The sequence below is a fragment of the Enhydra lutris genome, unplaced genomic scaffold, assembly GCF_002288905.1.
Source record: "Enhydra lutris kenyoni isolate GAN:26980312 unplaced genomic scaffold, ASM228890v2 scaffoldscaffold16, whole genome shotgun sequence".
In the NCBI taxonomy this organism is placed as follows: Eukaryota; Metazoa; Chordata; class Mammalia; order Carnivora; family Mustelidae; genus Enhydra; species Enhydra lutris.
The window spans coordinates 26901182-26916569 of record NW_019154100.1 but is presented as its reverse complement, the minus strand read 5'-3'; the positions used below and the strand labels follow the sequence as shown (position 1 = coordinate 26916569).

Below are 15388 nucleotides of genomic sequence, written 5' to 3'. Positions count from 1 at the left end.
GAGTGACCTGTATAAAAATGCTTCGGCTTTTATTTTGATCATTTAAATTATTTTTGTAAAAATATCAACTTTTGTTTTATACACAGTACTTACTGATGCATTAGAATTTACTAAATCTGTAGTATTTTATCAGGTTTGGACATTTATTGACAACCAGCTTATTAATTTCTATTTTATAGGTGAAGAAAGTAAATATTAAGTCACAAATATCGACAAAGCTGGCTACATTACTTATTCCATTTTAGTAAATATTTATGCTATAACTATTTTACATAAGCATGCATATTCTTATATATTCTATGTAAAATGTACATATGTATAACTGGCTCCCCTAGATACTGTACCTGTGCCATGGGATTGCAAGTTCACTCAAACTTCATCAATATCAAGTTCATCACCTCCTTATCATTAAATGTATGTTAGTGCTGTTTTATTCTTCAACTCTGCTTGTTGGCTTCCTCTCCTTTAAACTGTCAAAGGAAGTTTGGGCAAGAAGAGTTCAGATTTGTTTTATTTGTTGAGTCTGGGAGAAGAGCCTTAAAAAAAAGGCTCTTCGATGAGAATAGGCGGGTGTACCCTTTGGTTTGAGTCCTCAGGTCCCAGACTCATTATCATTTAAAAGCCTTATTATCACCAGCTATACCTGGGGTAGGTTGGCATATTAACAAGTTATAGCACTTATTTTGCAGAAACAATGCCTTCTTTTTCTGTGTTGGAGGAAATTTATACTATCTAACATGAACAATAGAATAATGACTGCTGTGTGATAAATCATAACAAGAAGGTTCCTGAGAGGAATTATGATTTTATTTCCTTCGCAGTATTATTAGGTAAGCCTTACCTAAACAGTCATTACACTTTCCTCCAGTTGTAGTGTTATTTTATTTTTCTGATGGACATAAAAGGTATTTGATAAAGATGATTTTTTGAAAACATCATTGTGTAAATCAGCATATTTTAGTATAATCAGAATGTAGAATACTGCTTGTAAGGAAGCTTACAGGCTAGCCTATGTCTCTGATTTTACAAGTAAAGCCTAGAAAGGTGGAGTTATGTAGGTACCTACAATTAAGTTTAGGGGCTGACACTAGTAGTCTTCTGACTTCTGTGTTTTATTTTTCTTCCCTTAAAGATGACTATGCTATTACTATTTTTTAATTGCATAATTGTTCTTGCTAGATGCATTATGAGACATTATACCAAGTTCCGCGAAAGTGCATGCGTACGCAGCCCCCCTCGCATCATGTTTGTAGAATTTACCAGGGCAAGAATCAGCTATTTCTGTTTCCTAAATATTCAGTTCCCAAATCATAGTTGTTTTTTTAGCTTTCTGCCTTTTCATATAAAGAGTATTTGACATCTTCATTGATTAAAAAAAAAAATTGGAAACTGCTATTTGCAATTATGATAGAAGTAATTAAGACAAGAATCATCAATGGATGCTAAAACTTAGTGGGTGAAAGTTAGAGGAAGAATAGGATATTTATATTATCTTAAAGAATCTCCTTATAAAATATTAACTATAAAGTGAAAAGTAATAATGGGAAAGGGAGAAATTGGCAGATACCACCGTAAGCAGGTGGTGAAAGTTAACATCATTGTGCAGGAAAAATTGACATCATATGCCTTCTGATATGGTGTGTTGAACCATAATAATGTGATGAATTTTGAAAGAAATTTTTTTTTGCCTTTGTGTTTTTAGAATTCTTTAGAATAAAAAGTTCAAGATTTATCTCTATGTCTGAATCTACAAAGAAGTGTGTAACATTGCTAGATCATTTTCAGTGTAAACACTAATTTTCCTTTTTTGAGATTTTCTAATATGGAAAATCTTAATACTTTTGGTCTTATTAATGTGACTAAAAACACAAGAAAACTGGCTTTATTGATACTTTAGCAAGTAAATATTTGGTATTTATTAAAATATAAATGAAAATATTTATAGAAATCTAAAGTCTCAAATTTAAAGATAACATTTCTTTTTCAAGTTTTTATTAAATCCAGATTAGTTAACATTATAGAATAATATTAGTAACAGGTGTAGAATTCAGTGATTCATCACTTATATACAACACTCACTGGTCATCACAACAATTGCCCTCCTTAATCCCCATTCCCTATTTCACCCATTCCCCCACTGACCTCCCCTCCAGTAACCATCAGTTTGTTCTATATAGGTAAGAGTCTGTTTCTTGGTTTGCGTCCTTCCCCACTCCATGTTCATTTGTTTTGTTTCTTAAATTCCACATATGAGAGAAATCATACGGTATTTTTCTTTCTCTTGACTGACTGATTTTGCTTAGCATAATCCTCTCTAGCTCCATCCACGTCATTGCAAATGGCAAGATTTCATTCTTTTTGATGGCTGAGTAATATTCCATTGTATATATGTACCACAGCCTCTCTATCCATTCATCAGCATTTGGCTGTTTCCATAATTTGGCTATTATTGATGATAATGCTGTAAGCATCAGGACGCATGGATCCCTTCACATCAATATTTTTGTATCCTTTGGGTAAATACCTGGTAGTGCAATTGCTGGGTCATAGGGTAGTTCTATTTTCAACTTTTTGAGGAAACTCCATATTGTTTTCTAGAGTGGCTGTACCAGTTTGCATTCCCATCAACAGTATAAGGGGCTCCCCTTTTCCTGCATCCTTGCCAACATCTGTTGTTTCCTGTGTTGTTACTTTTAGCCATTCTGACTGGTGTGAATTGATACTTCATTGTAGTTTTGATTTGTATTTCCCCAATGATGAGTGATGTTGAGCATCATTTCATGTGTCAGCTAGCTATTTGTATGTCTTCTTTGGAAAAATGTCTATTCATATTGGGGATAAGATCTTCTTTAGAACATGTAACTTCAGTTGGTCAATGACACACAATGCTCCTTCCTCCTTATATCCTATAGGATGTAGGCCTCCTTACTAAATCTTGACTAGCAAGTTAGTTCAGTTAAAATTTATTGTTAAGGAGTCTAGTGTTACATGCTTGATCTTATATGGGTATTATTTTGTTCCCTGGCTATGCACGTTAACATTGGCAAATTTACTTAAAAATTTATGATTTTGGTTACGTGGGTGTCTTAAGTAAGAATATGAAAAGCTTTTGAAAAACTTGATAAATTGCCCTCCTTTGAAACATTGATTTGCCTTCATTTTAAAGTGTTTTTTATTGTTTCTTAGAAATTATTTTTGTATATTTAAAAATATAAGCTGTTATAAACATCGCTGTGATTTTAGAAGTAAGTCAAACGTTATTTTTTCTAGGATTTATTGGGTGGCATTGTGTAAGTGTGTGCACTTCACACACATTTTATGTATGTGTTTGCATGAGAGGGGACACTAAAATAATCCTATGTCCATAGACTTAAGGCCTGTCATTAAGAGGTTCAAAGACAACTAATAGTAAGCCTGAAAGAGTCCAGTGAATAAATATATAGTTTGTACAATAGATGTGTTTTTTAAAGTTACATATAAATTGAACTTCATAGTATCATAATTTAAATGTACTAGAGAAGTATCACTATTTCAAGATGGTGTGTAATAGCCTTGGTTACTGCAGCTTCTAAGTAATTTTTATTTTTATTACTTTATTACTGTATTTATTACTGTATTTTATTACTTTAAAAGAATTTGAAATTTATTTTTCTTAACTGTTGGCAAACATCTTTACTTATCTAATGTGCCATATGTTCAACATGGACAGATCACCTATGTTATTGAACTAGGATTGGTGTCTTTTTATTCACTCTACATAGAGTGAGTTTCTTTCAGTAAGGCTAATTAGAACCGGTTGTCTTGTAAGATTTGGTGATGTGTATAATTCTTCTTACAGCAAATTCAACTGACTAGCAAATTATTTTGCTTAATATCTGAGAAGCTATTAGATTTTAAGATTGCATTTTAAAAATACGCAATATACCGCATTAGACATTTTTGCATTACATTACAGATGTCACCCTAAATTTTCAAGTGCTAGTCATCATTTTTAACCTATTAAATTCACTTTTTAACATTAGAAATGAATGTATTACTATTAAGTATGGCTTAAAACGATCCATTTTTTTTAAATTGCAATATCGGCTTTTAGCATTTTGAAGACTAGTTGTTGCATTAAAGTGGAATTTGGTATGGAAAGGGACTATTGCTGCACATATTGAATTAGAAAATAAACTGGAAATGCTCTACTCCCTGGCTGTCGTTCCCTCTCTTCTTCCTCTCACTGCTGAGTTGTTTTGTTTTGTTTTGCTTTGTTTGTTTTTTTAAGAGCCAATGATCTTTTTTTGTTCTGCTTTTTCTGTTTCATTCCTTAATGATGACTGGCTTCTGTCCACATTGCCTCTTCCCCAATACCTCCACAAGATGATTGTAGCCTCCTAACTTCTATATTCATTGAACCATCTCTAGTACTTCTCTTTCTTGGCCTTTCTGAAACAACTGATTATTACTCACCACTCATTCATTCCTCTCCCAAAAATCTGTATGCTTTTGGCTTCTGGTCAGACCCTTCTTTCCCAATCTTCTCTTGCTGTTTTTTCTTAGACTTTCTGTGGTCTCTGCTTCCCCTCCAGAGGCATGAAAAGTGTAAGACTCGATAGCGTGTTTTGTATACCTTATTAGACACAAGTTAACCAGATGTTGTACGTGTAAAGGAGTTGTTCATGTTATCTTTAAAACATAATTTCATTCAATATATTGGGTTAGGAAATCATTTTTCTCTCTGTACTTTTTACTTTTAATTTGATATGAATTTGCATTTTCTTTTCCTTCGAGTCATCTCAATTAAGGATGCATGGACTATCAGAATTGCAGTTACTTCGTTAAGGAAATTTATGCTTTAAATAAAATGTAATATATTCCTAAAGAGGAATTTTTTATATTCATCCATCTAGTGCAGAACACTTTATTTATAATATTGTCAATCAGTTTTCACTATGAAAATGCATCTTTCCTTCCATCCAAAGCTATAAGAATGAAAATGCTTTTTTTCCCCCTTGAGATTGTCTTCAAGTGTAGAACTTTGAAATACCATTAGCAGAGAACTTCTACCTCATATATAAGCATTCTCTGAATGCTTCTGTACGTTAAGACCCTCTTTTCCTGGCCAGAGAACTTCTATTTGCCTTGACTTTAAAAATTACTAACATGTGGCATGCCTTATGAGTAGGCATTCTGGAATCAGCCAGAAGACTTTTCAAACCAAAAATAGGGATATATTTCCTGTGGAGTGTGAGCTCAATAAATCAGGTGATGGGAGCTGGGAAGGGGTCTTGGAGAGCCTATTTGTAAACTTTGGGTTTCTGAATGTTAATTTTAAGCTTCCTTTTGAAAAGGCCAGTGTTTGTAGAGCTTATCCTGTCAGCAATATCCTATGTCAATTGTCAGGTCATGTTTAACGTGTGGAGATGTATTAATCTGCCATGGGCAGCCCTGTGAGGGACTTGGGATAAACAGAAGGCTCAGCAGATGAAGAGGGATTAACTGTGTAGATTGAGCAAACTCCTCAATCACTGAACCAGTGATTTTACAAAGGATTAGCTGCTGCTTTTACAAATATTGATTACTGATTTGCTACTCAGAATGGAAATGACATAACGTGTGCAGTTGCTGTGCGGTGTGCTATGTGAAATGTACATCATTCATATTAATGGATTTGTCATAGGCATTACAGAACTGACAGATTTATTATAGCAGCAGTTGCTAGAACTGTTATGGTTAAGGTTGTGTCAGCATATCTATTAAAACTTCAGGATTTTAGAAGTTTATAGGATAGCCGTGAAATTCATTTTCCAAGTGGAATTGGGAATACCAGTTATGGCCTGGCACAATTATTTTTGTGCATATTTTTACATGAATCAGTTTGAAGGCATTGAAGTTGAACAGAACAAAAACCACATTATTGTGTTATTTTTGTAATATCAAAAAACTTGGATTATTTCATTTTGGAAAAAAAATTAAATTCATCATAAATGCTTGTTTTCCAACCTAGAACATGCTTAGAACATGTGGACTTCTGAAAACCCATCAGTATTTTCCCCAGAAGAGGGTTTGTCTTGAAGCCTTTGGTTTGTTTTATTTCTATAATCAATTTGAGATTTTTAGAAAACACAGAAATATCTGGATAATTAACAGTCAGTGACTTTTGTTTCACTCAAGTGGCTTTTTTACAACACTAAAAAATCAGTGATAAGAATTAAAGTGATCTAATATCAGAGCATGTATCTTCCTTTAATCTTTTTTTTAACATTTTTTTTTAAATTTATTTGAGAGAGTGAGCAAGATAGAGCACAAGCAGGGGGAGAGTGACCTGAGCCAAAGGCAGATGCTTAACGGACTGAGCCACCCAGAGGCCCCTCCTTTAATCTTTTTCAATAAATCTGTTTCCTTGCAAATGTTTTGTTATGTCACAACCCGAGGGCTTTTCAGAGTTGAGTTAGATCTGGAAGGATGAACTGAAAGCTATCTATCTAGGCAGTGAGGGTGGCCAGGCGTGGTATAGAGAAGAAAGGTGAGGGATAGCACATTCTAGGCAGAATGAAGGCTTGTATAGATACATAAGACTTGGCCTATTTGAAAAATAGCCATGTATGTGAACATTCTCAAAGTGTAATACCTTCTGAGTTAACAGGATTGTTTTCAAGCTGTATCATTTTACCATAAAATGACACATATTACTTAAGTCTTTTAGATTAGTGGTTAAACTTTTCTAGCTGTGATTTAAGTAATATAAATTGATTTAGTTTAAATTACTTAATAACCTGTACACATTCTTTTTTTTCTTTTTCACTTAAAAAATTCTAATATGTGAATTTATAAATGTAATACATGCTTGTAGCAAATCAAGTGTTGTATCTTCCATTCCCCCCCCCCCCAAAATCCCTAGAAGTAAGAACTATTAATTGTTCTGGATATGTCCTTCCAGACATTTTTTTCCCTGAATTGTACAAATGTGTGTGTGTGCAGAATATCAATCATATTTTTAAAATTAAAAATGGGCTATCACTATACATATTAGTGTATACCTTATGTTTTTCACTTTAAGTATCATGATCATCTTTCTACTTTAGTCCATACTTTTCCACATGAATACACGTAGATCCACATATGCATATTTAAATAATAAGCATTATTTAAAATGGTGTCATAATGTCTCTCTTGCGGGACATGTTCCATTTTTTTTTAATCATAAATTGTGTTTCAGAATCTATTTTGGCATATACACAGTTAATGAACCACTGCATGATTTTTGTAGGATAGATTCTTGGGAGTTGAATTCTTAGGATACTGTCTAATTCTCATGCACAGGAGTGTAGGAAGTTACGTTCCCAAAAGGAATGCACGAGAGTATCATCTCTTCCATCCTCCCCACTGTTTGGTGTTATTAATCTTTTTAGTTTTTACATCTTAGAGAGTTAAGAAGCAGTATCCTGTTTTACTTTGTTCTTTTTAGTTTTTAGTGAAGTTTATTCATTCAGCAAAATTTAATGAGCACTTACCATGTGTCCAGGCACTAATTTGGCACTGGGGAAACACAGTGAGTGGTCAGGACAGCGTAGTCTCTGAGTTCACGGAACTTAACATTCTAGTAAAGGTGAGGAGAGCTCAGGGAGAGACAGTAGTTTAGTAAACACGATCTTTTCTTGTGTTTATTGACTTTTGTACTTATTCTATGAATCGCCTGGTTCACATTCTTCACCTGTTTTTCTGTTAAACCCTTTATCTTTTTTTTTTTTTTAAAGATTTTATTTATTTATTTGACAGAGAGAGAGAGCACGCAGAAGCAGGGGGAGTGACAGGCAGAGTGAGAAGCAGGCTCCCTGCTGAGCAGGGCACCTGAGGTGGAGCTCAGTCCCAGGACCCTAGGATCGTGACCTGAGCCAAAGGCAGACGCTCAGCAGACTGAGCCAGGCAGGCGCCCCTCTTTATCTTTTTCTTACTGATTTGTGGAAATTGTCTGTTGTGACATCCAGGCAAATATTTTTTGCTACCCACCCCTTGAAAAAGTCATCATCTGACAAATTAATAATTGTACTAATTCTTATCCATGTATGGAATTGTAATACCATCCTTGATTTCTAAAGGTTGGTGAGAGATCACTGGGCCAAATGTCAAATTTCCATAATTTTCCATCCTATGAGGATTTTTTTTTAAAGATTTTATTTATTTATTTGACAGAGAGAGATCACGAGTAGGCAGAGGGAGAGGGAGAAGCAGGCTCCCTGCTGAGCAGAGAGCCGGATGTGGGACTCTATCCCAGCACCCTGAGATCATGACCTGCGCCAAGGCAGCGGCTCAACCCACTGAGCCACCCCGGTGCCCTGTGAGGAATTTATAAGAGTTCTTTTTTTTTTTTTTTTTTTTTAAGTAGGCTCTATGCCCAACATGGAGCTTGAACTCACAACCCTGAGATCAAGAGTTTTATGCTCTACCGACTGAGCCAGCCAGGCACCCCAAGAATTATTTCTTTTCTTTAATTTAATGTATTTTGATATTAAAAAAATACATTACAACTTGGAGTCTTGCATGAGACTTGAGGATATCCAGATGAAGGGTACTTAATTGAATTCGGTGATTTGTTTAATAACTATGATCTCATTATTGGGAAGATCGATGTAACATTATGTATGTAGAAATATTTTTGTGGTGAGAATATACATCATGGTCTATTCATCCATGATTTAATTACAGCCTGAATTTGTAGAAAACGTGTAATGGAATATCTTATCCTAAAAGCCTACCGTATCTGCATTGATTTTGAATAAGTTGTCTCATAGCATTTATTCATATGGAATTGGAAGTGGGATTATATTTTTTGGATTTTAAGTCTTTTCCCATGTTTTTAAGAGGTCCTTGTATGTTTCAAATGTTCGTGAACAGACTACAGATCCAGAGTCTGGCTGTTTTACGGTCTTACACGCCCCTGAGGTAACTGCTGGCAGCGTTATTGCAGTGAGAGACCACAGCCCACCTGCCTTAGGCTGGTGCTGTGGGTGGTTGGGCCAGTCTGTTCTACATGAAGTTGCACCAGCTATTGCGTGTTGCCAGCACAGATTTTATTCCATGAGGTTCCTTTTCGAAGTTTTAATTTGACATTTTTAATGAGTCAAAAACTTTAGCTTCACTGGTGAAATTGTTCTGGTAATGACGACTCTTAATTGGAGGAAAGGAGACCAAGGACAGTGGGGCTGTGTCAGCCTGTGGACTTGGGGCTGGGAGAATGCACACAGGGAGGAGATTCCTGGATTGCCTTATGATGTCTATCTAATTCAGGGTAAATATCAGTTTCTGTATTTGGCAGTTGATTTTTTTACATCATGGATACGTTTTTGAAAAATACGTTGAAATCATGTGCCTCAAAATGGGTACTTTTCATACTGTTTGTTCTGTTCCAATTTCTGTTTCTCCTTTTTATTGTAATTATTACCTTATGTTGGCTGTTAAAAAGTTCACTAGATTGGAGTGTTATAAGGAGCAGAAAGGTTATAAGGAGCAGAAAGGAGGATGACCTCTTCACTCCCGGTTGTGATGGCCCTTTCCTGCTTTCTTGCCTCTCTCTCAGTTTCCTTGTCAGTTCCTTCTTCCCCTGATTGTCATCAGTGGGGGACCATGCCAGCTATGCTGGAAGAGGTATTAAATTTTTATAAAATTATTTTAATGATTCAGAAACTAGATATTCTATAAATAAGAGTCACCTTCCTCATAGTCATTCATGTGTCTGACATTTCCCTTCTGTTTTCAGTGCAGAACTGTATTTTATTGACTTACTGACATTCTTTTGATTTTGCATTAAACATTATTTTAGGGATACCTAGGTGGCTCAGTTGGTTGAGCATTTGCCTTCGGCTCAGTTCATGATCCCAAGGTCCTGGGATCAAGTCCCACATCGGGCTCCTTGCTCAGCGGGGAGCCCGCTTCTCCCTCTACGTGCCACTCCCCCTGGTTGTGCTTTCTCGCTCTCCCTCTCTCTCTGGCAAATAAATATAATCTTAAACACACACAAACACACACATACACACACACACTTAAAAAAAACCATTATCTTAGAGCATATTTTTAAAATCTTATAAAACAAGTATGAAATGAAGTTTTAAATGCATACCACTAAGAGCAGTGTGGGTGTTTTACTTCAAAATTATACTTCAGCATTTTAAAGAAGTATTCTTGGTGATGTTGATGCACACTTAAGTTTGAGAAGCACGGTCTTATGATCCCTTGCTCAAAGTCTAGTGAAAAAGAGAAATTTAGGAATACGTGATGTGAGCCTATTATTGTAGGTGGTGCTACATGAGTGTTTGTTTCCCTGACCAGTCTCATGTGTGGCTTTAACAGTTACTTCCCTCTGAAGCTAAGAATTAGAAAGAGGATTAGCATGTCGTGTGCTTTTATTTTCAGACACTAGGGAAAAAAAAGCGATACATCAACTCTTCTAATATTGAAGTTTTAATATGTGTTCTTTAGTAATTTACTCTGTTACATACATAACAATGCTTTCTAGTTCTTTCCGTTACCCAGGTGTACATATTATTACCAGTTCATACTGAAGGTAGACTTGGGCATTTTATCATTCTTAATACCATGTTGTTCTTTGGATGTTTTGTTTATGTGAAATAGGCATATGTTTAAACTTTTTGCAAGCTAGAATTATTCTGGCACTGAGTTAGAAATTTTGTAAGCAATTGCTGATTTGTTTTGTGTTAAGCTGATGTTGGTCCAAACATATGTCCCTGTAAAGCTATTATACTTTATAAATTTATATATAAATTTATAAATAAGAGCCTCTCAACATCACCCCCAGTTTGGGTGATTGTTAAGGGATATCGGCCCAGAAGCAGTAACATAAGACAGTTGTGTTGGTTTCTTGCAGGGATCATATCTTCTGCTTGGGATTTAATATTTACCACAAGTTTGACCAAGACAAATAGTATTTTGGAAGAATTATCTGAAAATGTGCAAGGTGTCTATTCCTGTAGGTAATCTGTGGTCTTATCCTTGAGTTTAACAAAGCTGTTTGGGAGCTGTATACTTGGACTACTAGGTTTGTGCTCTGTAGAATTACTTTTAGTAAATTTTGCTTTGGTATTGTTCTGTTGGCTTGACATGAGTGACGTTATACAGAGCAGTCCTGTGAAATTTTTATTTTACTTACTGTAACAATGTTATGGAGGACATTGAGAACACATGGGAAAGATTTTGTTTTCATTTCAGTACCAGGAACCAGGAATAGTTGTTATATATTCCTCCCTGAGCAATGATCTGCATTTATCTTATGGGTAATGAATTACATAATTTATTATTTCTTCCTTCATGTTGATTGTCATAAAGCTTATAACTGAATTTTTGGCCCACTCCTGCTAAGTATAAATAACTTTGTAGTTCCAACTTGTTTTGTGTTCTACCCTGACTCCTAGTTTTGCCTTGATTGATTACTTTTAATTCTTAAAATTTGAAATAATGTCTTTATTTAAAAGTTTCAAGAATAGTACAGATAATTCCTACTACATCCTTCATTTAGATTTTCTTAAGTCATTAACTTACAAGGGAAAAACCCATAAGGTTAGCAGGAGATTTTTCAATAGAAACTTAGCATTAACATTTAAAAAAATTTTTTTATTTTTTAAAGATTTTATTTATTTATTTGAAAGAGAAAGAAACAGTGAGAGAGGGAATACAAGCAGGGGGAATGGAAGAGGGAGAAGGAGGCTTCCTGATGATCAGGGAGCCTGATGAGCAGCTCGATCCCAGGACCCTGGATCATGACCTGAGCCAAAGGCAGATGCTTAATGACTTTGTCACCCAGGTGCCCTGCATTAACATATTTTAGATTCAGATATTTGCTTTCTCTATATATATGCACAATTTTATTTGTTTTAATTTCCATACCAAATGTATCTGTACATATGCCTATAAGATGCTTTTTGGGGGGGGGGAATGAAGCAGTGTATTACTAAATGAAAAATAATAATAATAGATAAGAATTGTTAATTTCATACCTGTAGTGAAAAAAGAGGCCTGTGCAAAGACCTGTTTTAGACAGAAGGAAGATAAATTGTGTGTGTGAGAGGGAGAAAGAGAGAGAGGGAGAGAGAGAAAGGAAGGAAAGAGAGAATACCCATGTGTTTTAAGAGGATACTTTAGCACTTTGACAGAAGAGGTGAAATGCCAAAGGCTTTTTGATTTAAATAAAAATTATAGAGTTGTTTTCTTAAATAAAAATAGGTAATAAATGCTAAAGCATGATGAATGTTTGGGAATGTATTTAGGTTAGTAATCAAGCCCATTTTGGTAATCAAATAATCAGAATAGGGTCATAAGTAGAATCTTAGTTCAGAATAATTTCATATTTGATAGTTTTCTTACTAGATATTTGTCTTTTATTTTAACCACTCCTCACTAATATTCTTCTGGGAGGTGGGAATAGAATGACAGTTATTTATATATGTGTTCTCTGTCTTCAAGGTAAAACAAAAACATATGCCTTATTATATTGTGTGATTTGGAAGACATTCTAACTCTGCATACTCCTATTTCACACACTTAAAATATGATCTTATATTATTAATGCTTCTACTTTTCTGTACACAAAGTAGGAAAAATAAATGAATAAAAATGGACTTAGAGTATTTCAAATTAGAAAAATGCTCATATTCTGAAAATAATCATAAAAATTTAAAGCTCACAACATAAAACAGGTTGCAAAAAAATTTACCCTACAACTTATGGGAAAATAAAATGTAGCTGAATGGAAAGGAGCTAAATATTTCAGTCTAAATTATACTCATTTCTTATTTTTATGTAATTTGCTAGAGGAAGCTTCATGTAAAAAGAGCCTCCTTTTCCTTCCATAAATATCTGTTTTCCCTTTATTAATTTGTTGCGTGTTTGTGTGTGTGTGTTTAAACCGAAATGGAAGTCCTTTAAAAGACATGTTTAGGAAGCAAAATTGACTTCTCTAAAGTCTTGTAGAAAGTGAAACATCCTAGAATTTTAAATTTTAAATTAAATATTTTAAATATATCATTCTTCTGTTAAGGAATTAATTTTAAATAATTATGATTAATGCCATAGAGTAGTAATTCAATATTGTTGTCTTTTAGTTTCTGTAGATGGCGTTCATTTATTTCTTCAATGATGGTACATAGCATTTCAAGAATGGGCTTTGTTGGACAGATATGGGGCTCCTGGTTCCACCACTTACTATGTGTGACCTTTTTTTGCCTTTGGTAATATGCTACTAATAATGCTTACCTCTTAGGGCTGTGTGAGAGGGAAATAAGATAATGACTTCTGTCATGTTTAACTAGTGGTAAAGGTTTAATAAATGTTAGCTGTTGCAGTTTTTATTACCTTATCGAAGCATACTAATTTTTGTTTATATATATATTTGTTATTTAAACTATAATGCTTTTAAAAAAGAATGCTTAGATCTTATAGTCTATGGATATGAAAAGCTTGTGTTTCATACAGAGGTACTACAGGTATGGAAGGAGGAAGATCAATTATTATTATTCATTAAATTTTATACGTAAGTTATTTGACTTTTTTTTTTTAAATGCTTTCAACAAATTTTCAATAGCTTGAGTTTATTTTTCGTGGCTCTCTACTTTAGGTGATATTTAGAAAAGGGCCTGGCACATAATATAAACTAGTAAATATTTATTTAATAAATGAATTAAGAGTGTTCCTTTTCATTTTACTAATCTTTACTATGTATAGTACCATCAAATATTTTTTTCATGAATCAGACTTTTTTTTTTTTTGCCAAATATCTATAGCTAGAAAGGAATTTGCATTATTAAAAGATATTTGGCTTCCAAGTTTTATTGTAGTCATTTATTTTTTCAGCATTTTTATTTTCTTGTGTATGGAACACTGGACTTGGCAATTTTTTTTTTTTTTTAAGATTTTATTTATTTATTTGACAGAGAGATCACAAGTAGGGAGAGAGGCAGGCAGAGAGAGAGGAGGAAGCAGGCTCCCTGCCGAGCAGAGAGCCCGATGCGGGGCTCGATCCCAGGACTCTGAGATCATGACCTGAGCCGAAGGCAGCGGCGTAACCCACTGAGCCACCCAGGCGCCCCTGGACTTGGCAAATTTGAATTGTCGTAGTAATAATAAGAACTAACATTTCTTAATCTTAATTAAGTACTACCCTACTAAATCTGCATTATAATTATAATGAATTATAATTCTTCATTATTAGTTATATTCAAGGATTTGAAAAGTAAAGTTAATGAAAGTAAGTAACTTGTTTCCATCACAGACCTAGTGGATAAGCTGCAATTTGAATCCAAGACCCAGGGTTTTACCCACAATTCTAAGATGCAAAATCGGATTGGGGGCACCTTTTTGTGTTAAAGATGAACATTAAATTAAAGATGAACATTAAATTAAAATTCAGTTCACAATTGTATATGTTTTATATTATTTAGGGTATCTGTGAAAATTGTGATATATTTGCAATTTTATTTTTAACTGAAGTAAAAAGTATTTCCATTTTAAGCTTGTATCTCATTTGCCTTTGGTAATAGGCTGAATACTTTTCTCAAAGTATTTGTATATCATGGACTTTATAAAAGGTGTTTTTTTTTCCCCTTGAATTTAATTTTTTTGCCCCCAGAGAAGTCCACATTCCTATTTTGGAGCCTGCAAATAAATTGTTACCTGGCAAGCGGGAATTAAGTTTGCAGGTGGAATAAGGGTGCCAAGCAGCTGACCTTAAAATAAGGAGATTATCCAGGTGGGCCCAAAGTAAACACAAGAACCCTTAAGAAGGAGACAAAAGAACCAGAGAGGGCATCCTGAGAAAGACTCAACTAGCCATTGCTGGCTTTGAAGGTAGAAGGGGGGACAATAGCCAGTGAAACAGCTCAGACTTTGGGTGCTGGAAAGACAAGGAAATAATTCTTGTTTAGAGCCTCTAGAAGGAACACAGCTCTGCTGACATCTTGATTTTAGCCCAGGGAGATGCTTTTTGGACTTATGACTTCCAGGGCTCTGAGACAATAAATTCGCTTTGTTTTAAACCACGAAAACAAACCAAATCAAGGCAACAAACAAAAACAATATAGGCAGACACAGAGTAGCTGAGAAGTTACTCTATATAGGAGATCAAATTTGATTTAAAATCCTTCTGTAACATTTGGAATACCTGGCTGGCTCAGTGCCTAGAGCATGAGATGCTTGATCTTATTTGAGCCCCACGCTGGGTGTAGAGATTATTTAAAAAATAAAAAAATAAAAAACAATCCTAAGAAATACCATCTCTATTTAAAAGTAAGAAATAAAATCTTTCTGTGAAATCTAATTATATATTATTAGAAAAATAGCATTTACCAAAATATAAAAGCATAAAGGGTGCCCATAAAAATATTATATGAAATAATAG

The 15388-nt window shown here is 34.4% G+C and overlaps 1 protein-coding gene across 2 annotated transcripts in view; it reads left to right on the top strand.

The window, feature by feature from the left end:
• The window catches only part of LOC111147284 (src kinase associated phosphoprotein 2), a 163756-nt gene that overhangs the window by 77493 nt on the left and 70875 nt on the right, over nucleotides 1-15388 (top strand). The window lies entirely within an intron of this gene.